The 22,947-nt window shown below is 41.5% G+C and overlaps 1 protein-coding gene across 5 annotated transcripts in view; it reads right to left on the bottom strand.

Annotated features, from left to right (window-relative positions):
• LOC122575672 (semaphorin-1A-like) overlaps window positions 1–22,947 on the bottom strand; it is a 389,957-nt gene that overhangs the window by 363,499 nt on the left and 3,511 nt on the right. The window contains exon 2 of one of the 5 annotated variants that reach the window (XM_043744985.1): window positions 19,275–19,494. The exons of 3 other annotated variants lie outside the window; for them this stretch is intronic. The gene's annotated coding sequence lies outside the window, so the exon portion shown is untranslated. Of the gene's footprint in view, window positions 1–19,274; window positions 19,495–20,552; window positions 20,694–22,947 lie in introns of those variants that run through there. One more of the 5 variants, XM_043744991.1, reaches the window with a different exon arrangement.

The raw sequence follows: 22,947 nt of genomic DNA, 5'->3' as shown, positions 1-22,947 counted from the left end.
AATCGTCGTGTTACAAAGTCGCCGATGCACGATACCAGCGGATTATCGGGGCGAGAGAAGTGGAAGACTAAGTGGCCGGGCAGAAACTACGATGGCGAACGTGAAAGCGGGGAAATAAAACGGCGGAAAAGAAGGGATGGGAGGGAGAGAGAGATCGAAATCGAGAGATGGAGCGGCGCGTGATAGCGGAAAGAGACAGAGCTGGAGAACGTGGCGGGCTATTTAAACGGGCCAGCCAACTCTCGCGAATGAATATTCAGAAGCACACGGAAACTGCAGAGAACGTGGTCTTCCTGCCCCAGGTGACCTCTCGTGGAAACGACCAGGTGAAATGGTCCAAATCACAGCGAATATTCAGATCCCAACCCTCTTACCGTCGTCCTTGTGCAAATTACTCTCGTTACGAATGCCTGTGATCGAGACTGCCAAACTATGTAAAAGAGTGTAACCAAAACCGCGATTCCCCTTGCAAATTTCTTCGCAACTGTCGTTGCATAGAGAGAATACGTCGTCTCGCGTCGTCTAACGTCGCAATTCCACTACGTCGGATCGCAGGAAACGTGGAAATTTAATGCCTCCTTGAATCACTGTGTTGTCTACGCTCGTTCAAATACCTATGCCGGTTGTTATGTTCGATATCAGCCCTTAGGGAACAGCCCGTCTGAATCTCAATTGCTTATAAATAATTAATCGCTCGGCATCCAGCGACGTTCCAACATGTATCATTCTTACGAGTGAAGTAGTCTGCCTCTGACAGCATAGTAGATACCGAGAATCGGTAGCCCAAGCCGCCATTAGTAGTCCGTTCGGATCCCTTTCCAAGACAATATTTTCAAAACTTTATCATTCGAATAACTTACATCGTTCTACCTTTCAAACGGATACCTCGAACGATTTGTCGCTATATTTTTGAACGAAACGTTCCAACGTTACCTAAGCACGTTTAAGCAACGTTACCAAATTACCTAAACAGAGTAAATATATTATACGCGCGAGACGTTAAAAAGCTAGATCGGATATGAGCTTCGATAAAAGAAAATATTAAGAGAGGCGTAAGAAAAAAACAGTAATTAGTTTTCGGATTAAAAAATGTCCAACGTGTAGCAGAGAACATCGAACTACTTTACGGCGTTAACCGGTGATGCTCGCAAGGATAACAGCCAGCAATAAGGTAATTCACGTCTTTATTAAAGCTCAACGAGTATAATAACGAACTGGCCGATTTTTCTAATTTTCAAGACAAAGTGCGAAACGTGTGTAGAAGTTAACACGGCTACTTAGTTCGCTCTATAATTTTATACCCTCTGCTATAACAGCTTTTTACGAGTATAGGTCTCGCAGGTCGTCCAAAGATAACCGTTACCGTTGCTGCTCGACTATAACTTTAGCACCTGCAAACGACATTTTCGACCATCTCATCGCCAGTCAGAATCGTTACGCTATTCAAATACTTGTGGCGTGTTCACGGGCTGTTTTACAACCGCTTCTCGTTTTTCTATTCCGAGACGCGAGTTGTCGCGTCGCAATTCGAGCCTTAAGAGATCGCATTGCGACAGAACCAGCAGCAGATTCTCCTTACTCCACTTGTATCAGCGATATACGAAAGTTCTTCTTTCGCGCGTATCGACAATCCTGCTGCGGATCACGAGTGGTCGCATCATCCATGAAAATACCACGAAACATAATGCGTGGATGAAATAAATCGCGTAAATTGGTACCGTGACACGACCATAGATCTTCATCGAGTTGATTCAACCGATTTCTTTGCTTCCCGTGTTTCTCCGAGACAACTAGAGTCATATGTTTAATTATGGAAATCATATTTGATCCACACGAGAATCTCGCACTGCCTCAAAGTGTCCAAATTTACATTGGAAAATACGTTGAACCTGATTTCAAAATGCAAATATTTGATCGATTCGTTCGGCAAATATCCGCGCCGTGTAACTTTAATGTAAGATGTTGTAAAAATACCATGATAATAAGAATTCCAATCTTCCGCTGCACCAGAATCCTCGATAGCTATTCGCGGCAATTTCAACTTCCCTTAGGTAATCATCGTCCGTACGAGATCGCCGCTGTAGTGTCCACTTCGAAGCTTCTTTGTCCGATAGGAAAACAGGTACCGAACGATTAAGCTTACTAGATGTTGTCGCTTAAAAACGTAGCATTGAAAACGGTGGCGAGCCGTAATAATAAGCCGTAATAACAAGCAACGAGAATCGAGCGTACAATCAGCCCGCAGTCGCGTACAGTTAACCGTATATGGCAAAAGGTCCACTCTCGTCGACTACCGGTAATTTCCTTGGGGAAGAATCCCGATGCTGTATACAAAAGTGAACATTCGGCCGTACGATTACGTCTACGTTCTCGCGGATAATTCTCACCATTAATACACAGTGGATGTTAACGGTACAAGACGAAAACCGCACGAATCGAGACGGACGCGTGTGCACCAAGCGTCAACGCAAGAGAAAAACGATAGAAGAAAAACGACGTGAAAAGGAGGTAGATCGAGGAACGTTGCCTCGCCGTGCTTCAGCGTCCAGTTTCTCGAATGTACCGTAGCGAACAGGACCGCGTTAGTGCGCTTCACGTAATTTCCGTTAGTTAACCAATTCACCCACGTACAGGTATTCTTCGTCGACGCGAGGTCTTCCGCGACATGATATTTCTCGAGTCTGGAGAATAAATATCATCGAAAAGTTATAGCGCGCAGCGACAAACTTCCGCCGCTTCCCTCCCAAAAAAAAAAGAAAAGGAAAAGAAAAGAAATACCTGAGAAGGGGTAACTTTTTGGAAATCGGTATTCGCAAGTTTTTTTCCTGTCGAGGAAAGATAACAGCGAATTATACGCGATCGTCTATCCGCGGAAGGAAAACCGCAAGAAGAATTTCAAAGGCTTACTTTTGTTGGAAAGCCGCTCTATCAGTTGCGGTATCAAGAAAAATTATTATCTACGTACCTTCATTTACCGTTGTTCGAATTGAAAGTGACGTTAGGTAAGAGGAAGGCAAAAAGGCGGCAGCGTGCCGTTTTAAAATTTACGATATCTTTAACAATGAGCGCATTAAGTAGGCGTACTTTAGATGGACGACCGACTAGTTGGGATTTAACAGCACGTTTGTAACTGTGCAACGCATCGATCCTCGGTGCAGCCGTCGCGAGCTGTAATTTGCTAAAACAATGCAAAGTGGATCATCTCGTAACATCATCGTACAATGTATCCTAATGTGAGAACCGCGTCCAGAGTAGGACGTACACAAGGACATAATCGTATTCCACGAGTCGATGCCCCGTCGATTCCTCGAAAGCAACGCGACAGGATCGTTCGTTCGCCCTTTCGATGGAACGATAACGCGATAAAACCAAGGAAGGAACACGTCTACGGAACAAGTTCAATTTCTACGTTCCTACGGACCTCTCCGCCACTGTTCTATTCAGCCCGTACGTTTTCCTTCGCTACGAAAGAAACTTATCGAAATCGCAGAGTTTTCCTCTTTTCGTTTTTCCCTTGGCCTCTTCCTCCGAATTCCTAATCCCCTTGCTTTTGTCCGTTTCATCTCGCGCACACGCGTCCACTCTTTCTCTCTCTCTGTCTCTCTCTCTCTCTCTTTCTCGCTCTCTCGTTTACCTCGCGTCACGCTACAAAATTCATTTTATCGCGACAGCGACGACGAATCGATATTTCTCGTTCCTCAGCACGAGCTCGCAATCCGATAAACGAATGACGAGAAGATTGCAACCGGCGTGCGATGCAATAAATGGATATAGGTAGATGTGGTAAACTATAGATATGTGATTCGTACGTAGGTACAAGCGTACGCGGTGCACACACCGTGACCAATGTGTGTAATACGCCAGGTGTCCGTGCCACGGAGGTGCTCCCTGCACCCTGCACCCTGCTCTCTCAGCTACGCGCATAGGCGCCGGACACCGTGTCTTAACGCGTTCGCTCGCCGTCCAATTTTCATTACGTATACATAGATAAGTGTAGCGACAAATACAATCATCTACGTATAATATTTGCGCATCGAAGAACTTCCCTACATACGCTACCCTTGAGAAGCCTTTCTCTGTTTCTCTCTTGCGCGCGCGCTATCTTCCACGCTTTCCTTTTTTTCGAATTTCCATTTCTAATCGTAGCTATATATCGGTCCTGCGGTGATAAAAAGAGATCGAAGTTTTCTAACAAAGCGCCAAGTACCGTTAAACACGCGCACATCTATCATACTGGCAAATGCGCTGTCCAAACGTGTCAGCCGCATTCCTTGCATATCGATGAACCCATCTAAGCAGTCTCGACCCATGACCTACTCCGCGATAAGGAAAATTCAATCCCGCCGATCTCTCGGAACAAATGCATCATAACTTCCCAGCGCTGCAATTTCCGTCGGGGTAGCTTATCCTGCCGACGCGACGCGACGCCATACACTGGCGTCTTCCATGCTCGATCGGAAAGCGCCGCCTATGACCGTGTGTATACTATACATCGGCGTAGGTGGGAACCGGCTGGTTCAAAGTACCTCACACGCCTGTGGACGATTGTCATCGATCGCTGGTGCACAGTTTCCACAGGCGGAAGCACGCTCGAAGACGGTGCAGGAGACAGAGCAACGACAGAACCAGTACCGGTACTCGCACTGGTACTCGCACTATCGCTATATATGTGTAAAGCAGTGGTGGTGATGGTACGTGTCCCCTTCCCCGTCGGCCGTCATCGTCGTCAGACGCCGTAGCTGCGGGGCAATCGAATTTTCATCGCCGTGAAGGCAAGCCCTGAATATTCATACGGTCGAATCCCTAGTACCTTGCACACGTCCCGCGGTGGTTGGTGCCCCCGTGTGTTAACGTATAGATACATAGCCGCTGGGTAATCGTGGATTCCCACTCCTTGGTCCTCGCCCTCCTCCTTCTCCTGACCGTCAGCTGAATTTAAACTGATGTGGCAGGGAGGGCGCGTGATCGCCCTGGGGTGCTTAAGCAAATCGAAGGTTCGGGGGAGCGCGAGCGTGCCGAACCAGCCATATTCTTCCTCGGATGGGATACCGGATCGAACCACTGTTCCACCTACTATTTATGCTTCCGCATCCACGGCACGCGAATCGATGCGCGCACACGTGCTACATCGCCGCTGATAAACGCGCTGTGATTATCGAGTTAGTCAATTATCAGAGAATTCGCAATCAATCGTTGCGTTAATCAGTTGGTTCTTCGTTGGACGAAACCTGGCTACCGGTTCCTCTGCCGGTACAGAGTTGCTTTGACTATTGCCGGCTGGTTAGGATCAACCGATCCAACTTTGCACAAAGGCACGTGTACGGAATTGGTAACGAGCACACATAGTATAACCATGTGATAACGAGGGCAACCCCTACGAGCACGGGCATCGCGTTCAAGGAATAGAAGAAAACCTTACTCGTAGAACAGAATTTTCTACCTCTGGTTTTATCATCTCCAACGATATTTTAGAAGCGCGCGCGTATTTGTTTCCTTGCGATTCCATCTGTTCGTTTATCCGATGCCGAGTATCTAACGCGATGCGTCGAGCTTTAGTAAAAGCTCGGCTGGCGGAAAATATAATCGCTATTACGTACCTAAATATCGAAACGGAGCGATGGAATAGGAAACTAAGTCGGGTAATTCTAAAATTAAAAGGAACACGAGCCCTCGATACACCTCGCGATACGTGCGTCACATATATTCAAATTTTTCTTGTACAATACATATCCTTCTTATATCGCTGCGCAAATAGATCGTCGTATAACTTGCCTTGTATAATTTATACGATTATTTTAGTTCGCCAAAGCTAACTCTGCGTGTATCCATATTCATAACGTTCTGCTAACGATAAGAGTGGTTTTCTGCTTCTTAGTTTGCGGAGGTGCATTACGATATACGTGATCTGTTTGTGCGGTAGAACCAAGAAACGAAAGGGCACCTTATCGGTCGTGGGGCGTCACGTATGTAGATACATACACTGTAACTCCGTTGGTCGACGTTATGATTACAAGGTTTGCCGAATTTCTACAACCAAACGACTCTGTATCGGCTAAGAACTAGAAATTCCGTGTACGAACCTAGTTTGAAGCAATAACAACTTAGGTCCACGTAACGCTTCAAAATAAGAGCCTTTCCGATAGTTTGATCGAACGCGAGAAAACTCTGCTGCCTTTACGTTACCCGCTAGAATTTATTCTTGCGACTAACAGGTTCCTGCAAGTGGGTAACTCTTGTATTTTTAACGCACTGTACGTATACTCGATTGTTTCGATGTGTCGCTCCTTAAAAAGTCGTAAACGCGCGTTTGTCGCTACAAACATTGCCTGTAATAGCCTCTACAAATATTTATTCGCCACACGCAAGTCGAAGATGGTATAAATCGATACTCTCGAGTTGGAATATTTTCCCTATGCAATACGTTCGTTGATTATAAACGTATTATTCAGATAATGCTCTACCCGCGCGTCCTTATGCCCAGTATATACGCTATATACGGTACAGATGCTGGCTTGGCCGCAACAACTTGCGGAATCGCCGAGAATGAAATTCTTGTCAACCTAGTTTCGACGAGACTCGTGCGGTCAGCTCTACCAGCGTTTCGTTCAAACGCATGTTTGCAATCGAATAAGAGAGAACGGCGCGCTGTACAAAGCGAAAGGTAGAAAGAGAAGACACAGGAGCGTGCAGAAATCAGCCGCTTTTCAGTCCAAAGCACTCGACGCTCCTTGCAGCCGGGTTGCAGCATGATCTGACCCGTGTGCAGCCGTTAAACCGAGGGGAAAAAGAGAAAAGATTGAAAAAAGAGGAAGCAGCGGCCAAAGGGTGGCCAAAGAGGGGAAAGAGATAGAGAGAAATGTCCAGGGAAAACCAGTCGTTGGAGCAACACGACACGCGAACAGAGAGGGATATAACTGGCAGCTGGCGTACGTTCATGTTGGCCTATCTTCTACTTCAATGACTGGGGAAAGCGAGAAAGAAGAAAGAGGAAAGAGGAAAGCTGCGGAAGGGACAGGAGGAAACAAAAGCGAAAGGGAAACAACAAGAATGAAGAAGGGGTAGAGAAGAAAACGGGGGGTAAAGAGGCTGTCGTAAAGACAGATCGAGAAACAGGGGAAAAGAAAATGTAAGAGAGCCGGCGCGCCATGGCACGGCACGCCGGCGTGGCGCTATGGAATCGCTGTGAGAATCGAGGGCTCGCGGCCGTCGTTTCTTCTTCGAGATACTCGTTCAAAGTACACACTTCGCAAACGCGGGGCCTACATCCATTCATGATTTTTTCAAAGAAATCCTCTATCCTTTCATATCTTTCCCTTTCCTTTTCTAAACGGCCAGCCAGTGTGGACCACGGGCTGAAATTATTTAACCACAGCTTCTGACCGCTAGCAATGTGCTTATTTTTTCCGCCCTCTCTTCTTTCTCTCTTAACCTTTGAATATTCCACGCTTGTGCTAGATCGAAACGAATTAAACGCGAGCTCGTAAAGAGAACGACGATGCCGTTGCCACGACTCTCGCCAAGCTACTAGCATCGAATAATAAACCGTGTTCCTTCTACGTCGCGAGGTTTAAGGGTACGTTGGAAATTTATCGAACTTTCTTGTTCGCAGGCTGGTTCGCCAGAGTCTTCTCCCGGTAAACTGTAACGATATTTGCCGAAGCGGAATTTAAAGAAGTGGACGGTGTTATATATGTGTGTCATCGATCATAAAACGGTTGGATATTTTTCTCGGCCAGAGATTGATGGCCCGTCGTGTTCGTCGCGGTCTTATTTTATTTTAATTTGACACTTCGGTGGACTTGGTCCGTTTTGATTGCGAACCGTCCACGTATATATTTCACACTGGCAAGTTTACGTTCAACGATAAATCGATGGTAACGAGAGCAGCTTTCCCGGGCTGCGGCTGTTTCGGCCTTCTCGATGAGTTCCGTAATTTTTAACCCACTGGCGGAACAGTTCGTTCGATCGTCGTAGTCTGAAACTGTTTTAAAACTTTGCTTTAGGATGCTCGTCTCGATTTAAAATGGATTTGTCGTGAACAGGATCGATCGTGCGACGATTAAACCGTCCGCCCGCCCGTTCTTTTCCCATGCAACACGAATCGAATTCTGAAAAACGAGCCAAGAGGGCGTGTCCAAAATTATTATAATCGAGTAACCGAAACAGAAACAAGCGATACAAGCGAACAAGACGATAACGAAATAATCGATGTACGTAGCTTTGAAAACGACAGAAGCGCAGTCACAAACAACGTTTCATCCGGCGGGATTTCGAGAAAACTGCTGCAAAGTAAAAGACTATGGATTGGTCGGTTTATCATTCTTTCCGCTACTCTTCAAATTACTAAACTAATACTAGAGAAGTGGAACTAGCTAAAAAATTCATTCGATTCCAGTAATTCGATAAACTTCATTTCAACAAACAAATAAGATTCTGTTGGCAGCGAAAATGTTCGTCTCTTGAATCGTATTTACCGCAAACTTCGCCACTATCAATCACCCAGATGTATCTGACAGGTACCTACATGTACATATGTAATGTTGCAAATTTAACAGTTAGCTCGACGTGTTCCTTCGTTAACAACCGAGAAAACATTCTTCTTGGGGAAGCTAGGAAAAGGAAGGTCGATTATTCGATCTTCGAATGATTTAACACGAACAGCCAACATTCCTGGCGAAGCGCGAAGACTATCTTTCTCCGTACCGTCAACCGCGGTAAAAGACCGGAAACAACCGAGCTACAGCCGTAAGTAAGTACGTCTAACGGTATACCATCGTCCTTCTGCTCTTCTCTTCTTAACCGCGAGTTCGCGCTTGCAATTTTCTGTCCTCCGTTCCTCGAGCTCGGTTGCTTAACTCCTGCGACTGTCGTCTAATCCTTCTATCGGAGATCGTAGACCGTCGTCGTAATCGGACTCCAACTCTCAAGGCGAACCTCCATAATTTCACAGATATTCCTTATGTTCCTGTATTTTTACATCTCCGTCTGTGCCGTCTACACAGCAGTTCCTTTCTAATTTCAAACGATATACATACATATGTATGCAATTCGCTTGTTTGAAATTGCCATATGGAGAGGAGAACTTTCGAATAAACGTGATATTCGATATTTTGTAAATTGAAGAAATATGTAAAAACTACACGAATCGGTAAAGACCAGATTTGGAAATGTCAAACGTCGAAAAAGATTAGTATAGGAGATATCGAGGAGAGAAATAATTATAAAATATTCAATGGCATCGTATTTGATCACACAGGGAGATACGCAAGACATTAAAAAAGAATAAGAAACGCCTCTACGTTTTGTATATTTTGTTCCATGAAAAACGAAAGTAATATAAGAAAGTAACATATCGAACCTAATTACGTATTTATTTGATCATTTTCTTGTTTGATCGCGATCATTTAATTGAATTATCGTTACAGACTTTCTCGTTCGCTACGCTTATATATCGTAATTTATAATAATTTGCACGATCGAGATGTTCGTGGCATTCTAATCAACAGGATACGATAGACAAAAAGAGCATGACAGTCAACGTCAATCGATTTATCGTTATTACAAACAGGATTGTCAACACTTTTCTAGATTGAACGACGCGTGTACACGAACTCGTGAAGAATACATACGTTACGTTTGTAGTAGTATTTCAATATTTCGGGAAAACATTTTCACGAAAACCTCGAAATCAAATAAGCTGCGCTGTAACAATATAACTTTATTACGGCACTTGTTGAAACAATATCAAAATGTGTTGTAAAAAAATATGAAGAAATTAAAATCTTTTATGTATAAACGAGCAGAACAAAACGATGAGAGCGAAGAGAAAGAGAGAGAGAGAAATACAGACAGACAGACAAAGTTTCTGTGAGTATGCATGTACATATATATATAAATGTATAAAAAAAAATTGAGCGAAACTTGAAAACGGAAAACGAAACATACAAATTTTAATTCAACACGGAACAAATTCGCGAACATATCTACAAAATTTGCCAAGTTTCGACAGAGAATTTAACTGAAATTTTTTATCAAATAATGGGGGTAGATAACAGAAATTATTCGAATACGAACTTGCAGAAGATCAAGAGCATCTATAAACACCTCTTTTAATCCGAAAAATGATTCGGTGGATTTTCATAAAAATGAACTAACCGCAATCGCAAAACACACACGAGTTTCATAAATTTGCCGGCCGTTTCTGAAAAAGACAACAGAAGGTTCTGGTGATTCGGTCGTTTGCAGTTTAATTTTAAACGGCGAAGGTAAACACGAAACAGACGCGGTGACGGTGCGTGCGAGGATAAAACTAGCAGCGCGTGGACCTGGCGCGCCGCGTTACTCCTAGCTGACACAAGGGTAAAGTTAAACAAGAAAACGAATCAAACTAACTGCACGACCTCAAATTCCGTCAAACGTCGCCAACGTCGGAAATTTCTGTAACGAGCTTAGGGTTGCACGATAGAAGCCGGTGCACCATATCCACCTCCGTAAACCTGCCTGCAGCGTAAACGCGTTAGAGTAGGTGTCTAGGTAATAACCTCAGGTAGTAGTCTTCTGCGTTCGCAGAAACTTTCTCGAGTTCGCGCTAAACTTCCGTATACCGATGGATGTACAATCTCTCCCCGTAAACAGGCTTCGCTACCGACAATCAGTTACGAACTGTACGTATCGAAAATGTCGGTTATCAACGAGAACCAATTATTACCTCGTTGTAATTCACGAATCACGGAAAATTCAAATATCTACCTTTCTTGCTAGATCTATGCGATCGTTAACACTTTGACTGCCACGTTGATCATATATGACCTGGCACGGTTTTTCCCGTGACGCCGCTGTGGTCATTGGTGACCGGAGCGCTTCAACTTCTTACAATTGTAAAAATTGAATGAAAATTGACAGTTAGGGCAATTTGAATATAACCGATAAATAGAAGATACTTTGAAGTAAAAACTGCCCCATTGAACAATTAAACATTTTTATTAGAACATCAATGAAAAAAAATGAGAACAAATCTTGCAACTAACGGTGCACTGTATTAAAACACATTAAACATAAATGTGGCTCATCAATACAATCTGGACAATAGATGGTCACCTTTTTGGTCCGATTCTTAGCAATTTTTGATCCTAACTGTTTAACATTTTTTTTATAACACTCTGCAAAATTTTCATGCCAGGTACGCTTGCCTTTCTTTCTTCTGTATTTCGTGTCTCAATCTTTGTCGAATAAATATATTTGACGGCTCTGGTGAATGGCACCGAGTAAGGTGCATTGCAAGTACCATTCTAAAATCTGATACCTCGATTTTTGGTTTTGTTGCTTGTTTATAGAGTATCATCGCGTTTGAAATCGATGTATTTAACAATAACTCTAAAGCTAATTTTATATACCACTTGAGGGTTCTTCTATGTGGTGTAGAATATGCTATCATTTGATCTGATAAATCTACAGCACATTTTCCTCTGTTGTAATCTACCCCTATCATTGGTTTATCACAAGTATAATTTTCTTTGCGGACCTCTACCATTTTAGTCTAATATCTTCTACACGTTTCGACAATATATTCTATACGTTTTGCTTACGACGAAATAACAACGAATGCGAATGGTTTGTTGAAATAAACGAAGCCTCGTTATAATACGTCGCTATCAACTGTTACCAAGGCGCCACGGTGGTCACCCGTGACCACCAATAAAATAAACGGTCCATTGGGGAAGAATGTTGTCTTACATCATCAATTTATTATTATTTTGCCATTATATGATTTGAATAATAAAAATACTCCCGTGGCATCCTGAGCGAAACATGTGATTTCGACGTAACAGTCAAAGTGTTAACCCGAAATTGTCTTACCGTCTAAATTTGATATCTTACGAAAAACAGGATCGAATAGAAAAGAGAATGTAGGTATAATCGTGTAAAATGTGATAAATGATAAAAAAAAGGTCATTCAAAAATGGTAGTCGATTTCAGTCGAATATTTTTAGTTGAAAAAACATCAACTACGCGTAAATATTTGTCAGTTAATCTAGTTCCAGCGTTGCGAAATTTTTTAAAAATATTAACATCGGACAAACAATCCACAATTTATTTATGATCAACTTGATACCGTTAATTCAAGCATTTTCCATGTTATTTATGTTTAAAAAAGATAGTACGCCTTTGCGCGTCTTTTAATTCTTTCTCAATCTCAGAAATCTCCGAAATCATCGAAAGTACGAATCATGATCATGAATTTACTTTTCGAGATCCTTGAGCTCTCGATACCTTCTCTGCGAGTTTCGTCGAATCAGCCTCGACCACCATTCATATTTTTTTCTTCCTACCTCTGTGTTCGAGGTCGACTCGATCGGAAACGAAAGACCCTGCGATGCCACCTGAATGGATAATGACACGCGTACATTGGCGAAAAGAAAAAACAATTTCAAAGAATACCGGGCTGCGACTCATCAAGTGTTAAATCGTTTCCAGATTTCAGGTCGATATAGCTTGCGTTTCGCCATTCAACTTTATACAGATCTTGTAACTACTGCTACAAGCAGCGGAATAATTCGATAAATTTTTTCCACGTAAAACCATTGCCTTGTTATGCGAGGACGAGCTGCACGGCACCACGTACAATTACGAGATACCCTGTGTATTTTCTCGAGAGCTCCGTAGCTACGCTTTGCTTCCTAGATATATGTATACCTAGCCTGGAGAAGGTGGCACGTGTTAACACAAGCATTTGCTCGCAACCATGAATGAATAACGAGAGACACACCGTTCAAGATAACGTTTTGGCATCTTGCGTAATGATGCCGGAATAAGGTCGTCCAGGGAAATTCAATAAACGACACGTTGCGTTTACGATAAACAGTAAGGAGCTTCGTTGTTGCAACGATAACGCGAGTAGTTGCTGTGCTCTTTGAGAGCAAGTCGGACGATTCGTTGTCGTTCTTGAAACGATCGAACGAAATAATTAAAAGGATTGATTATTGCAGCAGGTCGTTCGGTGGAAAATATCGCCCAATAAGATACTTTTTATCGACATAGTAGCTACTTTCGTTCCTCTCGTAATTTAAATATGCACAGTCAATTACTTTACGAATTACCCAAGGTATGAGAAGTTCTTTTTATAGAAGTAGCTTGGTTCGGGAAAGAAAACCTGTTAGTCGAATTGAATTTCGTTTGGAATCAATTTAGACTGGATATTACATCGTTGATGTACGTTTATTACACGGACTTCCATATGGGTCCACTTCACCAAGTCGAGCATACAACGTATAGTAGTATGCATACATACTACTATACTACTACTTATAGTTGACGTTTTTTCTCGCAACCTACGACGATGTTAATAATAATAATAATAATAATAATGATAATAATTCAGAAGGTAATACTAAGAATACGAAGCAACGGTCAAGCGGAAATCAATTATCTTGGAATTAGTATGACGAAGCTAGGAGATAGAAAAACGTCTGTAACTGCGTCGATATGATGAAATTATGCTAAAATTACTAAAAGCTTGAAAAATATGAGCAGTCTCTTTTGATAAAAAGATTGAAGCGTCGTTTAACCGTGGCCTGAAGAAAAATTCCTGTTGTTTAGATATTTCGTACGTATACTGTATTCGAGCGAGATGAACATTATAACAGCATACATATCTGGTAATTATTTATTAACGATTTAGAGAAAGCACGTACCAAAATGGCCATTAACGATTTAGGCAACGATACAAACGACAATTCAGCTGGAATTTCATAACGTTCTTACAATTAGTGTCACACAACGTGATAAGAAAACACCTTGGACAACAGCGGCTGCAATTTATACGCTCAAATAAACACGCTTAGTGCTTTAATACAGAGACACCGCAAGCATTTTACGTGAATTATTTCCAACATAAACATCCTGCGTTTAATCATTCCTTTGACTCAGCGCGATATTATTTGTCGTTAATGTGTTTTCGCATAAAGCGGAATACCTTCTCGTTCAAAAACGATGTTATCTATGCGAGTAATTAATAAAAATATAATAACGACAATTGTACGGAACGTATACAGACGACAAATATCTACAAAATTGAACTAAAAACGAACGGAAATTTTCGAGAAAATAACGAAATAAATTTCGATAAATAACACATTATATACCGAGAATTAAGACATCGGATAAAAGTATGTATTAGTTTTTTTGCTATCGATTTAAATTGCAAATGAAAAAGATTTCTTCCGGTTGAACATTTTAATATCGCAAAGTAATTTCGTAAGTCGACTCGATACGTGGATACGATTTTAAAAGACGTTAATTGAAAAGTGAAATCAGTCACGACAGCTCAGCGACTAAAACGTCAGCTACTTCCGCAAGCTATTTCATCGCGTTCGCAAATTCCATTTTTACCTAACAATAGATTTTCCTCTTTTAAAGTTAAACGCTACTTGAGCAAGCATCAAGAAAAATACAGGAGTGTCAGCGTGTGTATATATGTACACATTGCATATCCACGCCATGGATCAATACGTATCTTACGTCGTAGTTGAACAACGTGTCCGATCTGAACATCCATACTTGAACTCGAGACGTACAAAGTGATTGTACTGGGTACTTGCTAACATATATCGTAAAACAAAGGGTATAGACACTCGTTAACCTATGTGTTTGCCTGACGACATAAATATACGCAGGAAGAGAAATGAGCGTTTGCTTAACTTCTACTGAGAAAGATGAAATTGATTATACCTTCCAACATACAAATAGAATATCCATGATAAAAAAAAATACAAATACAAACTTCTCCTTTCATAATTTTACTCGGACAATTCAATCGGCTCAAGCAGATTCGATTTTGTAAACGAAGTAGCGAGCGCGATTAAATAAAACATTCATAATAACTGGAATTGAATTTGGAAATAAATCTATTTCTGCTATTATAAAACATTTCTATTTTTGTCCGACAGAAAATAACAAGCGAGGAATAAAATTCTGATCACGAGTTTCGCTTAACGAATAATCCCTCTATTCGAAAGTATCGTAGAAACTCGATTGGAATTCCAACACGCTTGTCCCCTACCTTCTCTAACTGCAATCTAATGAAACGAAATCATCTAACTCAAACGAATATCGCGCCATTGTTCCAACGATTCTACCGACTCATAGGGCGAACGCAAATACTCGTTCGCAAGGAATTCATCCTAAAATTGCACTACGAAACGTACGAGCATGCCCGCATTTTCGACTTTCTCCGTACGCGGCGACAAAAATTTCTCATGGTAAGTTTGAGAGAAATCTGAAAAATTTCATAATACCACCAGAGTCTCTGGAAGATTAAACGGAACGTATGGATACACGATGAAATGCCCGCAGCCAGTGTTGTACTACTACGCGAGCGACGAGGACGAGATGGTGGAAAGCATCAACCAACTCTCCGCGTCGTGTCCGTCCTGGCTATAGTAAACTTCAAGGCTAACCGTTCGCCCGCGTACAGTCCCCGATATAAATTACCAACGAGTCCAGCCATCAGCGCAGCGGCCCTGTCATGAAAATGTGCCACGCGCGCGTCTTGCCTCAAAGCCGTACAAACGCGATATGTGCACACATGGAAACGCGGTGATACTATTCGCGAGCCAGTGGAAGGATCTTGTTCGCGATATTACATCTTGTAAGGTGTAAAGAAGATTAAAACGTCAAGATAGCGATAGATACCGGGGGGCACCGTGTTACAAATCCTACGTCGCGCCAACTGATTGCAAGCACTCGCTTGATGCACTAAGGTTGGCAGGTTAACGCTTCGAATTATGAAATTAGCTTAATGCATCTGAAATTTGTTGAACGTTACAGGGGATGGTTGTGTAAACTCGTGTTCAATTTGAGTTATACCCGTGGTATATGTGCAGAAGCGGGTTTACAGTGTGCGAGCAAAGTTGAGGGATGAGTTAGCAGTTAAAGGACGGTTCGTGTGTTTCACCGTATCGTCGACGTCAACGGTACAAGATTATATTAATTTACGTCCGCATCGATGTCATAATCGGAACTCCTACGAGACGACGTCAGATGTGAACAGTGGAAACTCGTCAGTGTAAAATATACATCTTGTTGTAATAAAGCTGCACATACACAACGGAATTGATACTGTGATTTCATTGAAACGTTTCAAAAATCGCTGAAAATGATATAATATACATGTAGGAAATGTACTATGTTTATTTCCCCATAAAAGCATAAATGTATATGTATAGAAATTAGAAGCATTTCAATAGTCTCCTAAGTAATATCTTTATATCTTTAACCCAAACGAATGCCGTACGATTCGAACGAAGTATGTGAGATAGTGCTGCACTATTCCATTTTATCGTTACACCATTCATTTTCTTTCTAATCATTTTAAAGATAAGCCTATTTGTATGAGATATGGCACATAGGCTCTTTGTCTTTCTTACATTTTGCTTGGCACTAGAGTAGTAGAGTAACAAAGATCAAACATTGTTTCGAAGTAATATAGATTTTTGGTGAAATTGATCACAACAAGTAGATACTGCTAATTCATAACAAAAATTATTAAATAAAATATAAAATTCTCTTAACACTCGTGAACAAGATGAGTTCTGTATAATTTCCAATTATACCAATTCTGTGTACCAAGTGCTATATCTCGAACGTTACAACCCTACACGGTGCTATCACTTGAAGAAATACAATTTTAAACTACGCAAAGGGACAATAAACATGAAGAAAAGAAGAAGAACAGCGTTCGTTTAAAACGGTAAGAAGCTTTTAAAGTATTAATCATCTTAACGAATAATTCGATGGACGTGGCAACCATAATGATACTATGCTACACGATACTATAATAATATCCGATAATGTCCGATTAACTAATGTCAAAGTTTTGTCTATATTCTAGTTGTCCATATATCTACTTATAATATTTCTTTCTTCCTTAAATTACATTACGCCACTTTCAGGTAAAAGTTCATTTTCCAATACACACTACTCTGGGTCAACGGTAACCCGGCTCCCGATCGTACGCGACTGTTTCTACGTTGGGGTTCAGAATGTTTCCATATTCGGCCAAGTTGACGAACGACAAAGCCGTCTTTTATTTAAGAAAAAAACGCCTAAGAACACCTCACAAAACTTTCGAGTCAAGTTGCAAAGAACTGTTGGTAAAACGACATCGACATTAATGCACACCGTGCAACGATTATTCCATCGCGAAAAGGATGGGACAACTTGAAGAAAGTTTTCGAAACAAGAACTGTATTTTGAAAGGAAGTCCTTTGAAATCCTTGTTCTATCTTTGCACATGGAGAAGATCGTCGCAGTTTACGAAGGCATTTGCTTCTAAAAATATGGCCAAAAGCGTGACAACAGTAAGAGTGACGCGTGTGCCTGCATAACTATGCCGGAGCCGCAAGTTCCATGGAAAATTGTTCGTCCAGAAGCAACGATTCGTCGGATTAGCAACTAACCAGGAATTTTCCATGCCGTCGAATACAAAGGAAAGGATTTGTTCAGCCTTGTAGGAACGGTCGATTCCTCTGGCATCACGTGCAACCTATGCGTCTGTCTGTACGTGATAAAAGCTCGTCCTCCCTCTCTGGCAGAGCGCGCGGTGACGCGTTTCGCACCTGTTGGAATGCGAACCAGCGAACGAGAGAAAGAGAGAAAGAGGGAAAGTGAGCACGGAACTAGCGGATGTAGGTGGTTGCAAGGTGGTTGGAGGAAAAGTTGAACGTTCGACCAGAGGTTCGTGCATAGCCGCGGCTACGTAATACGTGGCCGAAAACTGGTGGGAAACGGATCGAATCAAATCCAATCCAATCCAATCCAATCCAATCGTAAAAGATTACGTAAAGGCATATGTTTGCAAAGGTCTGGTCGAGTAAACGCGTGACACTGCTGAAACTAATCCAGTGGCCAATTACGCACGATAAACGCACGTGAAAGTCGATACTTGGAGAAAGACGCTTGTTCATCATCGAACGATATCTGTATCGCCTTCTCCGAGAAAGCGTTCAGATTAAGAAGAAGAGGGAAGATCGTGTAACGTAGATGAGTGTCTCGTATCGGCGCCGAGTCTCGCGGGGTTAACCCTTTCGCTTCGGCAGTCCAGTCCGCCGAAGTACTGAAACGCGCGCCAGAAATACGCACAGTGTGCGTGGTTGCTGTATATACGTTTTCCTAAGTCTTAAATAACAATGATTCTTGTAAAAACCGTATATGAAATACCGTTTCACTGTCAATGGATTTAATAGGTTTTTTAGCACGAAACAGTATACGATCGTTTGGATGTTTGAAATATATTGCGTGAAACGTTTTAATGTTGTTTCAACAATGAGTAACTTTAAGAAGTGATTAATCCAATATGTCAATAAAATCAACAGAAGATGTTCTGCCGATAACGAAAAAATATATTATTGACTACAGATAGCACTTGTATATGCATCATTTAGATGCCGGATATATGGGACCGCCTATAAATAATAAATAATGCCGCCTATAAGCGGCACTCGAAGCGGAAATGTTAAACACCGAAATTGTTCGACGATCGCGTTTACGATCGGGATACGCTTGTTTCGCAACGTGGCGCAACTACGTCGTCGCGCTGCAAAGTATCGAGTGTAAAGCGTGTCCCGAATCTTGTAAAGGAAACCTTATCCATCCGTTGCGCTACTTTTACCCCCGATATCTCTGCCTTAATTATCCGGCGCGAAAACTCGCTCGTTACACGCCTCGCGCGGTAATCCTAATCTCGACGTCTCGATCGGGGATACGCCCACGAGCGCAGCACATTCGAAAACCGGAATCTTCCGTAAATCAATGCCAGGGAAAACTATACGCGGCAGCCGGTACCTAAGTACGTGTAACGTATGAGGTGTAGATTCCGTATCACCGTGGTCGCGTTATTACGATATAACGCACCTCAAGCCACGCGTGTTACATAATTATGCGAGGCTGCAAGTCGCGAAAATGTTCGCCTGACGTTCAACCATCCGGTCATACGGACGACACGCGCGCTCGACAATTTCTGTTGAAATTATCATTTTATATGTTCCTACACATGTACGTTATGTAATAACGCGCGAGAAAAGGAGTAGAGGGGAAATATAAAGCTGTTCGGTCCACTCGACGGTAGTAGGACGTGTACGAGGATTTCTCGGGTCGAGTGTACCTGGCCCACGCTGCCCGTTTCTTACTCTCGGTGGGTAATGGTCTCTTCCCACCCCGTCCTTCTACCTTCACGCTCGACCGTTCTGGCAACCGATGACAGAGCTGCTAGTAAGTACCCGTAGCCGTAGCCGTACTCGTTCGTTCGTTCTTCCTTCACTTCGCCTGCTTGCTCACCATTAAAGAGGGAGCGAGCGAGACAAACACTCCATAATGGAAATTATAGCCAACGAAAAAGAACGACTTGCAAGCCTCTTCACGTACAATACGTACGAAAATGAATGAAAAACTATCAGATTCTTTTCTTTTCGTCAGACCACCCGTGTTCCAATTTTTCTCCTGCGAACAACGTAAAACAGGGTAAACAGCTGGTTCGCATCCAGAATATGCATACAAAGTTATTTCGTAATTAATATAAAATTATAAAATGACATAAATAGCATGAAATCGATGAGACAATAGCTGCGAACATTTACAATTAGCTTAACAATTTTTCAGGAGACCGATTGACAAATTGTTCGAAGAATGGACTAGTGGTTCTAGAAAATAACAGATAATATTACGTTTGCTAGTTTTTCGAAATTTTGAACGTTTTAGAGTTAAACGGCGATAGATACGACGGTACCTATGAAACGACCTAATAAAAACGTTAGCCAAGGTAAATGGTAAGACAGTTTCGTATTGCGGTTGAGTCTACAGAGACTGATTGAAAATATACAGAAAAAGAGGAGAAAATGTGAAACCGCGAGAAATTATTACGGAATACTTGCAGGATGGAGAACAAGGTAAGAGAACGGAAGAATAGGGCTGATATAAAATCGTTTCTTGAAAATATACAACGACGTGTTTTTGTAACGTACAAGATGACATTTTCTACGCATGGTACGACGAATGAAAAGGAAACACAAAGTGAAAAAATATCGGAATAATTGAATAACTGACGAATAATTAACAATTAATCAAAGTCGAACCAATTTATTGTTTCTCGAAAACATCGATATTATTCATTACAGGGATCAAAGGTAGAAAATTTCGTTCCTCCTAATTTATAGCAGCACAGGTTTTATTGTAGAAATTGACAAAGGAAACAACGAGACGAGTTTGTTTCTTCCGACCGAGCCTTGTACCCTCTACAACCTACAACTTGGTTCATAATGACTGCATAATAATTCTTAAAAACTTTTCACGAAAGCATGGCGTGACAAATGGAAAAACATCGCACACTATTATGAATATCATAATAATAAGATACGGAAACAAGTAACGATCGTATAATCGTAGATACAAGCCAGATAGCATAAAGAGAAGCAAGAATATTTATTCGAAAATCGATATTATTCCGTGAAGCATACGGCGAATAGCCAGCTACCGAACACCATAGATATAGTTCCTCATACTTATTCAATGAAGGAAAAAACAGCACGCAAGAAAGTACTTTAGCGCTGTACGGAGTGCAATGAAATTCACTCGGCGATGGATCCTAACGATTTCAACTTCCATCTTATATCTCCAAACGAGAATACTGAAATCAGAAATTTTCATTCACAATTGCAAATTAGTAAAATACACGCGAATAAAGAAAGAAAGCGAAGCAAAGAACGAGAAAGACGCGAATGGTAAGCCATGAATGGCAAGCGAGAAACACTGAAAATAAGAAACAAAGGATAACGACTTCTCGTTACAAACATTGCATTTCTACGCTTCAGATTTAAGACATGCAACTTGCGAGAAAGAACCGTAGCTTCGTATTCGGTCCGACACGATGCGATACGACGCGACACAAACAGGCCCAACGTTTCTCGTTACCGTATAAATATCTACTTGGCACGCTTCCGAATATTCCACTTGTCTCTTTACTCTTGCATCGGCATCCATCGAGATAGCAACACGAACAAAGAGAAGGAGAGAAACAGGCAGAGAGAAAAGGAAAAAGGAATGTTTTGTCTAGACAAGAAGGAAATCGAAAACACGAAAAGAATAGAGCGAGGTGGTCGTGGTTGGCGAATGTCCGCTGTGTACTTCCACGTCGACGTTATAATATGTGAACGTAAAACCAGCACTTTCTCTTCCGCGAGCCTGCCTACACGATTCTCAGCTTTAGCACGAATAGTCTACTCGTGTCGCGGTATCAACTGTTCCCGATGACATTAATGACCGGAGAAGAGCAACGTCGTCGTCCACCTTCGAAAGCTGGATAATCGACGACGTCGTCTCCACCAAAAACCACGTTACGTCGTGTCGTGATCTACCGTATAATCCTAAGAATTAACCATTTCGACCTGACTTTTTCTTGGTCGATCTTCCGCCTTCTTTTTTCTAGAAATTAACGCGCCTCTGAGATTCTACGACATTCAAAAGGATCAATTTCTTATACGCAACTTGCTATTTATATGGTTTATATTTATACGGTTAGGCTTATTCGTAGATAAATCACCGGAGTGTCTCGGATAATTCGGAAAACTGGTAATCGACAACGGGATACCGTTATCTTTGGTATTTTAACCGAACGAGTTTAATAAATGCAAGCATAAGAAAACTCTGCGCGATAAATCATCGCTGTACGACAGGATTTATACGTGTGTACCATAGTAAGAAGGGTGTTCATAAATTGCAAGTAGAAGTCAAAGTTTGCCAATTAGAATAATATGAAAACCGCTCGGTTCGCGGATTTACATGAATCGTCTATTCGCACTACCGGTATCAACTCTCGTTTGTGACAAATCACCAGAATGGAATAATGCCAACTTTGCGCTACGCGATTAAGATTGTCGAGCACAGCGGCATATCCTAAATAATCTCTGGCGTACATTACGCATCGATACGAATGGAAAAAGTTGCGTATAAGAATTCAGATCGAAGAAAATATCATCTAAATAAACAATCCTCGATTCTCTTGCTTTACATTCGGTTAAAAAGAAACGAGGAAAACGGTCGGTTGAAACGTCGATTAACGCTAGAACTACCACACCGGTCAAATTGATTGGTTTTACAAATTTATTTTAAAATTCCTACTTCATGTTATATTTTTTTCCACAATGATTTAATGACTTCTGTTTTTTATGTATGTTGTATGTTATGTATGACTGTTGTTTTTTATTTTGTTCTTTATGTATTCAAACTGAAAATAATTTTGTATCGAGGCTACTTATAACAACACCAGTGAAAATGACTGGTACTTGTCAAAGTGCAAAAGGACCCTGCAATCTGTTTATCGAGCCCCAATTAACCAGTTCCCTCGTTTTCTACAATTTTCCACGCGTTTTCTAAATTTTTACTGCGTATCATTCGATACGATGATATCAGATATCAGGAGAATCGATCGCTAGATCGCTAGATGATAACACTAGAAATACCACACCAGTGAAAATAACTGGTTCTACAATTTTATAAATGTGCCAACCTTCGTTTAGGGATCATGGTCCCAGATGGATTAATAATAGCAAAAATGTACTACATAACATGGAATTGCTTCTGTAAGAAAGTAATAAATCAATAAATATAAAAATATTCTATTATTGCGTATTTTTTAAAGACCAGTCATTTTGACTGATTTTGGTAAGAATAGCTTCGTGTTAACTATTGGTAGTTCTAGTGTTAAGAAAGTTGCGAGCATAAATTATTCTGTTTCTACGTACTTGCCATATACTGTGCGAATAAAACAATTCGATCACTGGTTACAAGCTTTACTAACTATAACCTGTTGCTGTGTTTACAAATTTCCTACTTTATAAATATTTATACGATAAAGTATGAATCGTAAGTTGTAATTGACATAATTCAGGACGAAACATT

This window comes from Bombus pyrosoma, linkage group LG2 (genome assembly GCF_014825855.1).
Source record: "Bombus pyrosoma isolate SC7728 linkage group LG2, ASM1482585v1, whole genome shotgun sequence".
NCBI classification, from domain to species: domain Eukaryota; kingdom Metazoa; phylum Arthropoda; class Insecta; order Hymenoptera; family Apidae; genus Bombus; species Bombus pyrosoma.
This window is presented reverse-complemented; position numbering and strand designations above follow the sequence as displayed.